A 13,205-nucleotide genomic window follows, 5' to 3' on the forward strand; every position below is an offset into this window, starting at 1 on the left:
TATTGGATTCGAGCTTCCTTGAGGTCATTTCACTAATGAAGGCACCGAAAAGAGTTTCCTAATCCATCTGTGAGGGTGGCAACTGAAAGAGAATTTTAAAGCTGACAGAATAGGCGAGGAAAGGCATAGGAGATTTCCACACCCAGTAAGGAAGACTTTCCCGAAATGGAAGAAAGAAACGAGCAAACAGAGACACCGGTAGCCCGCCCGGATCAGAGTCTGCTCCTTAGAGAAAGCACCCTGACCAGGTTCACCCGTGGGTGGGTGGCGAGCCAGTGGCATTCAGAAGCGCGAGGCCCCCAGTCCGTGCAGAAGACACCTGCACTCGGGTGTGTGTGGCGGCAGGATTCCCAAGCAGCTCCAAATGGTAATCCAAAGAGAAGCCAGGGAGTTCCCAAGGCCCCAGGTGTCCTCAGCCCACGACTGGCTGCTGGGGGAATGCGAAGCCCGGCTCCTTGTCTCAGAGCGGGACAAGCAGGAGGTGGGACGTACACCCCGGGGTTCCCAGGAGGATCAGGCTGAAGCTGGTACTTGGCCTGAAAATGTCCCCTCGCATGGGCACCCCCTTCCGCTTCCGGCTCCTCTACTCCCGGTGCCCCTCCATCCAGGGGCCAGACTTTAAGAAGTCACCCGCAGGAGAATCCTGGTCCCAAAGGAGCCTTCTGGGGGACCCGTGCTGAGAGAGGGTGTGGGCATGGCCCGCTGGGGCTCTGCCCGGCCCAGGGCTGGGAGATGCCACCTCCCAGCTCCGGGTCCCTGCAGGAAGCGTTGGCAAGCACAGGGCCAGTCCCCCAAAGGCCCAGGTGCAGGGAGCCCAGGCCAAGCAGCCTGTGGAAGAAGCCACATGCCGTGCCACCCCGGGAACACGACTGCAGGTCGCGGCCCCTCCCGCCTCCTCCCCGACATGGCGCAGGGCTCAGAGACACCTGAGACGCTGCTACCAAAGTCCAAAGGGCATCGGTTGCTCCTCCAAAGCACCCGAGCAGACCGCGTTGTCCAGCCAGCCCCTGGGCCTCCCTGGGGTGCCCAGCACAAAAGTGCAGACAACCACCGGACTCGCAATATCAGTTTGAGGATGTTTCTGCCACTCTAAGGACCCGCAGGCCAGCTGGGCCTTCAGGCAGGACAGAGAGCCCCGGAATCCGACGTGGAGAGCTGCGTGGACGTCCCCATCAGGAGGCGGTCCCCACCTCCGAGGCTCTCCCCTTGCGGGGAGCGGCAGCCCCAGGGCCTCAGGGAAGACACCAGGCTGGGCCCCCCGCGGCACAGCGGGGCACGTCCCCGTCCCCGGCAGGGGACTTAGCGATGCCTGCGCCAGACTGCTGCGGCCGCCCTGCTGCCGGGTTCCTGGAGGGCTTCCTGGAAGCAGCGTCCACACCAAGCCCCTGGAAGGCCCAGGCGACGGAGGAGCCGGTCAGGCAGGGGCCGAGGACGGTGACGGGCGGGGAGCAGCGTGTCAGGCAGGGGCCGAGGACGGTGACAGGCCGGGCGGGAAGGAGCCGGTCAGGCAGGGGCCCAGGACAGTGACGGGCCTGGCCGGGGAGGAGCGGAGCGAGTCAGGCAGTGGCCCAGGTGGTGGGCCGGGCGGGGACGAGCCTGTCAGGCAGGGGCAGAGGACGGTGACGGTGACGGGGCGGGAAGGGGCCGGTCAGGCAGGGGCAGGGGCCAAGGACAGTGACGGGCCTGGCGGGGGAGGAGCGCGTCAGGCAGGGGCAGAGGAGACGGGCTGGGTAAGGGGTAGGGTGACAGTTAGGGCACAATTCACAATCGCAAAGATGTGGAAGCGACCCGAGTGCCCATCCATCCAGGAGTGCATTAATAACATGCGGCGCGTGGACACCACGGAGTGCCATTCGGCTATGAGGAGCAGCGGTGAGAGGGCGCCTCTCGTGTTCTCCTGGCCAGAGCTGGAACCCGTTCCAGTAGGCCAGGTATCCCAAGAACGGACACACGAGCACCACGTGCGCGCGCTCACCGGCAAATTGGTACGAACGGATGGACACCTAAGTGGACAGCGAGGAATCACCTTCATCGGGTGGGTGTCGGGCGGGCGTGGGGAGGGGGTGGGCATACACATGCATTAGGGAGGGGGTGGGTGCGCACCGACTGGGGGATGGGCGCACTTGAAGCTCTGACCCGAGGGGGGAGGCGGGGAAAGAGCAATGCACCCGACCTGAACATTGGTACCCCCACAATACGCTGGGAGAAAATGAGAAATAAATAAGGAGACAGGGGGGAGGGGGGCACGGGCAACACATGTCACCTCAATACTTGTACTCCCATCATCTGCTTGAAAAGAGAGAGAAAAGAAAATGCAATCATAGAGATAAGAGACACTTTCTAAGAAAATGAATCCGAAAAGAAAAGTAAAAGGAGGCCTGTCGAGCAGGTCTGGGTGTGACTCCGGTTCCCCCAACCTCCAGTGCCACCACCAGAGATTCCTGCGTGTAGCCCATAGAACCCCAAAAGCAACGGGACGAGTTCTGGTCACATACTCGCTCAAAGTGACATCCTGGAATCCTTCCGGAACTCCCTCCCCTCTCAGACTCTCGAGGTTTCCTCCAGCGTGTCGGTTCCCACAGACCAGACCTTTGGTCTGAGACCTGACAGTCCAGATGGCACGCATGCTGCCCCGTGGCGGCGGTGTCCCGGCTTGGGACAAGAGGAGGCCCCACGGTGCGGGCTGGGGCGGCAGGCACCGCGGCGGGCGCTGAGGGTGGGGGTGATCCGCCGGACGGCCGCCCCGCCGCCGCGCTCCCAGCAAGGGGACAGAGCAACAGGCAAAAAAAAAAAAAAAAAAGCCTAGGGCACCCGGGATTCCCAGGCGGTCTCCCATCCAAGTACTAACCAGGCCCGACGCTGCTTAGCTTCTGAGAGCAGACGAGATGGGGCGCGTTCGGGGTGGTGTGGCCGTAGACCGCGGAGGGCGCCCCTGCCCCGCTCAAGAGGCCAGCCTCACCGCGCTTCCCCGCGATAGCGCTGACCCGCGCCGGGCCTGTGGAGTTCGCCGGCCCGGTCGGGCGGACTCCGGAGGACTGAGGTGAGGGACGTGGCGGGGCGGGGTGGGATGGGGGGCTGTCTACACACACACACACACACACACAGACACGATGCGCCTCCACGGCTGGACCCGCCAAGGTGGAGACCTTCCAGCCCCCCTCCTCTCCTCACCTCGCCTCCTTCACCTACCCGCCCCCACCCCCAGCGCGCGGCCGCTGACTGCGCACGCGCGCTCACCCTTTGACCCCAGCCAGGGGCCGCCCTCCCGCACAACCCCTGTCAGCTGCGCCCCCGCCCTGTGGGTGGGCTGCCGCCTATTCCCCAGGGCCAGGGCTGGGGCACAGCGCATGGGGGAGGGGAGCGAGTGTAGGGGCGTCTCTCGGGATGTGTCCCATGGCTGGGGTGGGGCGGGGCGGGGTGGTTTGGGGGGCGCTGAAGAAATCAGTCCCCTCCATCTCCTACCTCTGGAAAACCCCCAAGCCCTTGGAGAACTGCCGGCACCGCTCCCGTGGGGGCCGGGACCCTGCTCTGTGTCCTCCTGTGGCCCAGTCCAAGGGGCCTGGGCCTGGCCCGGGGCTGGATTGGACCCCAACCACCCTCGGGTGTGGACTTGCTAAAAGCCGGCGATTAGATATTGGATTCGAGCTTCCTTGAGGTCATTTCACTAATGAAGGCACCGAAAAGAGTTTCCTAATCCATCTGTGAGGGTGGCAACTGAAAGAGAATTTTAAAGCTGACAGAATAGGCGAGGAAAGGCATAGGAGATTTCCACACCCAGTAAGGAAGACTTTCCCGAAATGGAAGAAAGAAACGAGCAAACAGAGACACCGGTAGCCCGCCCGGATCAGAGTCTGCTCCTTAGAGAAAGCACCCTGACCAGGTTCACCCGTGGGTGGGTGGCGAGCCAGTGGCATTCAGAAGCGCGAGGCCCGCAGTCCGTGCAGAAGACACCTGCACTCGGGTGTGTGTGGCGGCAGGATTCCCAAGCAGCTCCAAATGGTAATCCAAAGAGAAGCCAGGGAGTTCCCAAGGCCCCAGGTGTCCTAAGCCCACGACTGGCTGCTGGGGGAATGCGAAGCCCGGCTCCTTGTCTCAGAGGGGGACAACCAGGAGGTGGGACGTACACCCCGGGGTTCCCAGGAGGATCAGGCTGAAGCTGGTACTTGGCCTGAAAATGTCCCCTCGCATGGGCACCCCCTTCCGCTTCCGGCTCCTCTACTCCCGGAGCCCCTCCATCCAGGGGCCAGACTTTAAGAAGTCACCCGCAGGAGAATCCTGGTCCCAAAGGAGCCTTCTGGGGGACCCGTGCTGAGAGAGGTTGTGGGCATGGCCCGCTGGGGTTCTGCCCGGCCCAGGGCTGGGAGATGCCACCTCCCAGCTCCGGGTCCCTGCAGGAAGCGTTGGCAAGCACAGGGCCAGTCCCCCAAAGGCCCAGGTGCAGGGAGCCCAGGCCAAGCAGCCTGTGGAAGAAGCCACATGCCGTGCCACCCCGGGAACACGACTGCAGGTCGCGGCCCCTCCCGCCTCCTCCCCGACATGGCGCAGGGCTCAGAGACACCTGAGACGCTGCTACCAAAGTCCAAAGGGCATCGGTTGCTCCTCCAAAGCACCCGAGCAGACCGCGTTGTCCAGCCAGCCCCTGGGCCTCCCTGGGCTGCCCAGCACAAAAGTGCAGACAACCACCGGACTCGCAATATCAGTTTGAGGATGTTTCTGCCACTCTAAGGACCCGCAGGCCAGCTGGGCCTTCAGGCAGGACAGAGAGCCCCGGAATCCGACGTGGAGAGCTGCGTGGACGTCCCCATCAGGAGGCGGTCCCCACCTCCGAGGCTCTCCCCTTGCGGGGAGCGGCAGCCCCAGGGCCTCAGGGAAGACACCAGGCTGGGCCCCCCGCGGCACAGCGGGGCACGTCCCCGTCCCCGGCAGGGGACTTAGCGATGCCTGCGCCAGACTGCTGCGGCCGCCCTGCTGCCGGGTTCCTGGAGGGCTTCCTGGAAGCAGCGTCCACACCAAGCCCCTGGAAGGCCCAGGCGACGGAGGAGCCGGTCAGGCAGGGGCCGAGGACGGTGACGGGCGGGGAGGAGCGTGTCAGGCAGGGGCAGAGGACGGTGACAGGCCGGGCGGGAAGGAGCCGGTCAGGCAGGGGCCCAGGACAGTGACGGGCCTGGCCGGGGAGGAGCGGAGCGAGTCAGGCAGTGGCCCAGGTGGTGGGCCGGGCGGGGACGAGCCTGTCAGGCAGGGGCAGAGGACGGTGACGGTGACGGTGACGGTGACGGGCCGGGGCGGGAAGGGGCCGGTCAGGCAGGGGCAGGGGCCGAGGACAGTGACGGGCCTGGCGGGGGAGGAGCGCGTCAGGCAGGGGCAGAGGAGACGGGCTGGGTAAGGGGTAGGGTGACAGTTAGGGCACAATTCACAATCGCAAAGATGTGGAAGCGACCCGAGTGCCCATCCATCCAGGAGTGCATTAATAACATGCGGCGCGTGGACACCACGGAGTGCCATTCGGCTATGAGGAGCAGCGGTGAGAGGGCGCCTCTCGTGTTCTCCTGGCCAGAGCTGGAACCCGTTCCAGTAGGCCAGGTATCCCAAGAACGGACACACGAGCACCACGTGCGCGCGCTCACCGGCAAATTGGTACGAACGGATGGACACCTAAGTGGACAGCGAGGAATCACCTTCATCGGGTGGGTGTCGGGCGGGCGTGGGGAGGGGGTGGGCATACACATGCATTAGGGAGGGGGTGGGTGCGCACCGACTGGGGGATGGGCGCACTTGAAGCTCTGACCCGAGGGGGGAGGCGGGGAAAGAGCAATGCACCCGACCTGAACATTGGTACCCCCACAATACGCTGGGAGAAAATGAGAAATAAATAAGGAGACAGGGGTGAGGGGGGCACGGGCAACACATGTCACCTCAATACTTGTACTCCCATCATCTGCTTGAAAAGAGAGAGAAAAGAAAATGCAATCATAGAGATAAGAGACACTTTCTAAGAAAATGAATCCGAAAAGAAAAGTAAAAGGAGGCCTGTCGAGCAGGTCTGGGTGTGACTCCGGTTCCCCCAACCTCCAGTGCCACCACCAGAGATTCCTGCGTGTAGCCCATAGAACCCCAAAAGCAACGGGACGAGTTCTGGTCACATACTCGCTCAAAGTGACATCCTGGAATCCTTCCGGAACTCCCTCCCCTCTCAGACTCTCGAGGTTTCCTCCAGCGTGTCGGTTCCCACAGACCAGACCTTTGGTCTGAGACCTGACAGTCCAGATGGCACGCATGCTGCCCCGTGGCGGCGGTGTCCCGGCTTGGGACAAGAGGAGGCCCCACGGTGCGGGCTGGGGCGGCAGGCACCGCGGCGGGCGCTGAGGGTGGGGGTGATCCGCCGGACGGCCGCCCCGCCGCCGCGCTCCCAGCAAGGGGACAGAGCAACAGGCAAAAAAAAAAAAAAAAAAGCCTAGGGCACCCGGGATTCCCAGGCGGTCTCCCATCCAAGTACTAACCAGGCCCGACGCTGCTTAGCTTCTGAGAGCAGACGAGATGGGGCGCGTTCGGGGTGGTGTGGCCGTAGACCGCGGAGGGCGCCCCTGCCCCGCTCAAGAGGCCAGCCTCACCGCGCTTCCCCGCGATAGCGCTGACCCGCGCCGGGCCTGTGGAGTTCGCCGGCCCGGTCGGGCGGACTCCGGAGGACTGAGGTGAGGGACGTGGCGGGGCGGGGTGGGATGGGGGGCTGTCTACACACACACACACACACACACAGACACGATGCGCCTCCACGGCTGGACCCGCCAAGGTGGAGACCTTCCAGCCCCCCTCCTCTCCTCACCTCGCCTCCTTCACCTACCCGCCCCCACCCCCAGCGCGCGGCCGCTGACTGCGCACGCGCGCTCACCCTTTGACCCCAGCCAGGGGCCGCCCTCCCGCACAACCCCTGTCAGCTGCGCCCCCGCCCTGTGGGTGGGCTGCCGCCTATTCCCCAGGGCCAGGGCTGGGGCACAGCGCATGGGGGAGGGGAGCGAGTGTAGGGGCGTCTCTCGGGATGTGTCCCATGGCTGGGGTGGGGCGGGGCGGGGTGGTTTGGGGGGCGCTGAAGAAATCAGTCCCCTCCATCTCCTACCTCTGGAAAACCCCCAAGCCCTTGGAGAACTGCCGGCACCGCTCCCGTGGGGGCCGGGACCCTGCTCTGTGTCCTCCTGTGGCCCAGTCCAAGGGGCCTGGGCCTGGCCCGGGGCTGGATTGGACCCCAACCACCCTCGGGTGTGGACTTGCTAAAAGCCGGCGATTAGATATTGGATTCGAGCTTCCTTGAGGTCATTTCACTAATGAAGGCACCGAAAAGAGTTTCCTAATCCATCTGTGAGGGTGGCAACTGAAAGAGAATTTTAAAGCTGACAGAATAGGCGAGGAAAGGCATAGGAGATTTCCACACCCAGTAAGGAAGACTTTCCCAAAATGGAAGAAAGAAACGAGCAAACAGAGACACCGGTAGCCCGCCCGGATCAGAGTCTGCTCCTTAGAGAAAGCACCCTGACCAGGTTCACCCGTGGGTGGGTGGCGAGCCAGTGGCATTCAGAAGCGCGAGGCCCGCAGTCCGTGCAGAAGACACCTGCACTCGGGTGTGTGTGGCGGCAGGATTCCCAAGCAGCTCCAAATGGTAATCCAAAGAGAAGCCAGGGAGTTCCCAAGGCCCCAGGTGTCCTCAGCCCACGACTGGCTGCTGGGGGAATGCGAAGCCCGGCTCCTTGTCTCAGAGGGGGACAACCAGGAGGTGGGACGTACACCCCGGGGTTCCCAGGAGGATCAGGCTGAAGCTGGTACTTGGCCTGAAAATGTCCCCTCGCATGGGCACCCCCTTCCGCTTCCGGCTCCTCTACTCCCGGAGCCCCTCCATCCAGGGGCCAGACTTTAAGAAGTCACCCGCAGGAGAATCCTGGTCCCAAAGGAGCCTTCTGGGGGACCCGTGCTGAGAGAGGTTGTGGGCATGGCCCGCTGGGGTTCTGCCCGGCCCAGGGCTGGGAGATGCCACCTCCCAGCTCCGGGTCCCTGCAGGAAGCGTTGGCAAGCACAGGGCCAGTCCCCCAAAGGCCCAGGTGCAGGGAGCCCAGGCCAAGCAGCCTGTGGAAGAAGCCACATGCCGTGCCACCCCGGGAACACGACTGCAGGTCGCGGCCCCTCCCGCCTCCTCCCCGACATGGCGCAGGGCTCAGAGACACCTGAGACGCTGCTACCAAAGTCCAAAGGGCATCGGTTGCTCCTCCAAAGCACCCGAGCAGACCGCGTTGTCCAGCCAGCCCCTGGGCCTCCCTGGGGTGCCCAGCACAAAAGTGCAGACAACCACCGGACTCGCAATATCAGTTTGAGGATGTTTCTGCCACTCTAAGGACCCGCAGGCCAGCTGGGCCTTCAGGCAGGACAGAGAGCCCCGGAATCCGACGTGGAGAGCTGCGTGGACGTCCCCATCAGGAGGCGGTCCCCACCTCCGAGGCTCTCCCCTTGCGGGGAGCGGCAGCCCCAGGGCCTCAGGGAAGACACCAGGCTGGGCCCCCCGCGGCACAGCGGGGCACGTCCCCGTCCCCGGCAGGGGACTTAGCGATGCCTGCGCCAGACTGCTGCGGCCGCCCTGCTGCCGGGTTCCTGGAGGGCTTCCTGGAAGCAGCGTCCACACCAAGCCCCTGGAAGGCCCAGGCGACGGAGGAGCCGGTCAGGCAGGGGCCGAGGACGGTGACGGGCGGGGAGCAGCGTGTCAGGCAGGGGCCGAGGACGGTGACAGGCCGGGCGGGAAGGAGCCGGTCAGGCAGGGGCCCAGGACAGTGACGGGCCTGGCCGGGGAGGAGCGGAGCGAGTCAGGCAGTGGCCCAGGTGGTGGGCCGGGCGGGGACGAGCCTGTCAGGCAGGGGCAGAGGACGGTGACGGTGACGGGGCGGGAAGGGGCCGGTCAGGCAGGGGCAGGGGCCAAGGACAGTGACGGGCCTGGCGGGGGAGGAGCGCGTCAGGCAGGGGCAGAGGAGACGGGCTGGGTAAGGGGTAGGGTGACAGTTAGGGCACAATTCACAATCGCAAAGATGTGGAAGCGACCCGAGTGCCCATCCATCCAGGAGTGCATTAATAACATGCGGCGCGTGGACACCACGGAGTGCCATTCGGCTATGAGGAGCAGCGGTGAGAGGGCGCCTCTCGTGTTCTCCTGGCCAGAGCTGGAACCCGTTCCAGTAGGCCAGGTATCCCAAGAACGGACACACGAGCACCACGTGCGCGCGCTCACCGGCAAATTGGTACGAACGGATGGACACCTAAGTGGACAGCGAGGAATCACCTTCATCGGGTGGGTGTCGGGCGGGCGTGGGGAGGGGGTGGGCATACACATGCATTAGGGAGGGGGTGGGTGCGCACCGACTGGGGGATGGGCGCACTTGAAGCTCTGACCCGAGGGGGGAGGCGGGGAAAGAGCAATGCACCCGACCTGAACATTGGTACCCCCACAATACGCTGGGAGAAAATGAGAAATAAATAAGGAGACAGGGGGGAGGGGGGCACGGGCAACACATGTCACCTCAATACTTGTACTCCCATCATCTGCTTGAAAAGAGAGAGAAAAGAAAATGCAATCATAGAGATAAGAGACACTTTCTAAGAAAATGAATCCGAAAAGAAAAGTAAAAGGAGGCCTGTCGAGCAGGTCTGGGTGTGACTCCGGTTCCCCCAACCTCCAGTGCCACCACCAGAGATTCCTGCGTGTAGCCCATAGAACCCCAAAAGCAACGGGACGAGTTCTGGTCACATACTCGCTCAAAGTGACATCCTGGAATCCTTCCGGAACTCCCTCCCCTCTCAGACTCTCGAGGTTTCCTCCAGCGTGTCGGTTCCCACAGACCAGACCTTTGGTCTGAGACCTGACAGTCCAGATGGCACGCATGCTGCCCCGTGGCGGCGGTGTCCCGGCTTGGGACAAGAGGAGGCCCCACGGTGCGGGCTGGGGCGGCAGGCACCGCGGCGGGCGCTGAGGGTGGGGGTGATCCGCCGGACGGCCGCCCCGCCGCCGCGCTCCCAGCAAGGGGACAGAGCAACAGGCAAAAAAAAAAAAAAAAAAGCCTAGGGCACCCGGGATTCCCAGGCGGTCTCCCATCCAAGTACTAACCAGGCCCGACGCTGCTTAGCTTCTGAGAGCAGACGAGATGGGGCGCGTTCGGGGTGGTGTGGCCGTAGACCGCGGAGGGCGCCCCTGCCCCGCTCAAGAGGCCAGCCTCACCGCGCTTCCCCGCGATAGCGCTGACCCGCGCCGGGCCTGTGGAGTTCGCCGGCCCGGTCGGGCGGACTCCGGAGGACTGAGGTGAGGGACGTGGCGGGGCGGGGTGGGATGGGGGGCTGTCTACACACACACACACACACACACAGACACGATGCGCCTCCACGGCTGGACCCGCCAAGGTGGAGACCTTCCAGCCCCCCTCCTCTCCTCACCTCGCCTCCTTCACCTACCCGCCCCCACCCCCAGCGCGCGGCCGCTGACTGCGCACGCGCGCTCACCCTTTGACCCCAGCCAGGGGCCGCCCTCCCGCACAACCCCTGTCAGCTGCGCCCCCGCCCTGTGGGTGGGCTGCCGCCTATTCCCCAGGGCCAGGGCTGGGGCACAGCGCATGGGGGAGGGGAGCGAGTGTAGGGGCGTCTCTCGGGATGTGTCCCATGGCTGGGGTGGGGCGGGGCGGGGTGGTTTGGGGGGCGCTGAAGAAATCAGTCCCCTCCATCTCCTACCTCTGGAAAACCCCCAAGCCCTTGGAGAACTGCCGGCACCGCTCCCGTGGGGGCCGGGACCCTGCTCTGTGTCCTCCTGTGGCCCAGTCCAAGGGGCCTGGGCCTGGCCCGGGGCTGGATTGGACCCCAACCACCCTCGGGTGTGGACTTGCTAAAAGCCGGCGATTAGATATTGGATTCGAGCTTCCTTGAGGTCATTTCACTAATGAAGGCACCGAAAAGAGTTTCCTAATCCATCTGTGAGGGTGGCAACTGAAAGAGAATTTTAAAGCTGACAGAATAGGCGAGGAAAGGCATAGGAGATTTCCACACCCAGTAAGGAAGACTTTCCCGAAATGGAAGAAAGAAACGAGCAAACAGAGACACCGGTAGCCCGCCCGGATCAGAGTCTGCTCCTTAGAGAAAGCACCCTGACCAGGTTCACCCGTGGGTGGGTGGCGAGCCAGTGGCATTCAGAAGCGCGAGGCCCGCAGTCCGTGCAGAAGACACCTGCACTCGGGTGTGTGTGGCGGCAGGATTCCCAAGCAGCTCCAAATGGTAATCCAAAGAGAAGCCAGGGAGTTCCCAAGGCCCCAGGTGTCCTAAGCCCACGACTGGCTGCTGGGGGAATGCGAAGCCCGGCTCCTTGTCTCAGAGGGGGACAACCAGGAGGTGGGACGTACACCCCGGGGTTCCCAGGAGGATCAGGCTGAAGCTGGTACTTGGCCTGAAAATGTCCCCTCGCATGGGCACCCCCTTCCGCTTCCGGCTCCTCTACTCCCGGAGCCCCTCCATCCAGGGGCCAGACTTTAAGAAGTCACCCGCAGGAGAATCCTGGTCCCAAAGGAGCCTTCTGGGGGACCCGTGCTGAGAGAGGTTGTGGGCATGGCCCGCTGGGGTTCTGCCCGGCCCAGGGCTGGGAGATGCCACCTCCCAGCTCCGGGTCCCTGCAGGAAGCGTTGGCAAGCACAGGGCCAGTCCCCCAAAGGCCCAGGTGCAGGGAGCCCAGGCCAAGCAGCCTGTGGAAGAAGCCACATGCCGTGCCACCCCGGGAACACGACTGCAGGTCGCGGCCCCTCCCGCCTCCTCCCCGACATGGCGCAGGGCTCAGAGACACCTGAGACGCTGCTACCAAAGTCCAAAGGGCATCGGTTGCTCCTCCAAAGCACCCGAGCAGACCGCGTTGTCCAGCCAGCCCCTGGGCCTCCCTGGGCTGCCCAGCACAAAAGTGCAGACAACCACCGGACTCGCAATATCAGTTTGAGGATGTTTCTGCCACTCTAAGGACCCGCAGGCCAGCTGGGCCTTCAGGCAGGACAGAGAGCCCCGGAATCCGACGTGGAGAGCTGCGTGGACGTCCCCATCAGGAGGCGGTCCCCACCTCCGAGGCTCTCCCCTTGCGGGGAGCGGCAGCCCCAGGGCCTCAGGGAAGACACCAGGCTGGGCCCCCCGCGGCACAGCGGGGCACGTCCCCGTCCCCGGCAGGGGACTTAGCGATGCCTGCGCCAGACTGCTGCGGCCGCCCTGCTGCCGGGTTCCTGGAGGGCTTCCTGGAAGCAGCGTCCACACCAAGCCCCTGGAAGGCCCAGGCGACGGAGGAGCCGGTCAGGCAGGGGCCGAGGACGGTGACGGGCGGGGAGGAGCGTGTCAGGCAGGGGCAGAGGACGGTGACAGGCCGGGCGGGAAGGAGCCGGTCAGGCAGGGGCCCAGGACAGTGACGGGCCTGGCCGGGGAGGAGCGGAGCGAGTCAGGCAGTGGCCCAGGTGGTGGGCCGGGCGGGGACGAGCCTGTCAGGCAGGGGCAGAGGACGGTGACGGTGACGGTGACGGTGACGGGCCGGGGCGGGAAGGGGCCGGTCAGGCAGGGGCAGGGGCCGAGGACAGTGACGGGCCTGGCGGGGGAGGAGCGCGTCAGGCAGGGGCAGAGGAGACGGGCTGGGTAAGGGGTAGGGTGACAGTTAGGGCACAATTCACAATCGCAAAGATGTGGAAGCGACCCGAGTGCCCATCCATCCAGGAGTGCATTAATAACATGCGGCGCGTGGACACCACGGAGTGCCATTCGGCTGTGAGGAGCAGCGGTGAGAGCGCGCCTCTCGTGTTCTCCTGGCCAGAGCTGGAACCCGTTCCAGTAGGCCAGGTATCCCAAGAACGGACACACGAGCACCACGTGCGCGCGCTCACCGGCAAATTGGTACGAACGGATGGACACCTAAGTGGACAGCGAGGAATCACCTTCATCGGGTGGGTGTCGGGCGGGCGTGGGGAGGGGGTGGGCATACACATGCATTAGGGAGGGGGTGGGTGCGCACCGACTGGGGGATGGGCGCACTTGAAGCTCTGACCAGAGGGGGGAGGCGGGGAAAGAGCAATGCACCCGACCTGAACATTGGTACCCCCACAATACGCTGGGAGAAAATGAGAAATAAATAAGGAGACAGGGGGGAGGGGGGCACGGGCAACACATGTCACCTCAATACTTGT

General features: G+C 64.3%; 3 pseudogenes; all 3 read right to left on the reverse strand.

Moving 5' to 3' along the window:
* Window positions 1-2,799: 2,799 nt before the first annotated feature.
* LOC142864491 (uncharacterized) lies at window positions 2,800-2,918 on the reverse strand (annotated as a pseudogene).
* A 3,530-nt stretch (window positions 2,919-6,448) lies between these two features.
* Window positions 6,449-6,567, reverse strand: LOC142864492 (uncharacterized; annotated as a pseudogene).
* Window positions 6,568-10,080: 3,513 nt separating this feature from the next.
* Window positions 10,081-10,199, reverse strand: LOC142864493 (uncharacterized; annotated as a pseudogene).
* Between the last annotated feature and the right edge of the window lie 3,006 nt (window positions 10,200-13,205).

The sequence above is a fragment of the Microcebus murinus genome, chromosome 25 (assembly GCF_040939455.1).
Source record: "Microcebus murinus isolate Inina chromosome 25, M.murinus_Inina_mat1.0, whole genome shotgun sequence".
NCBI classification, from domain to species: domain Eukaryota; kingdom Metazoa; phylum Chordata; class Mammalia; order Primates; family Cheirogaleidae; genus Microcebus; species Microcebus murinus.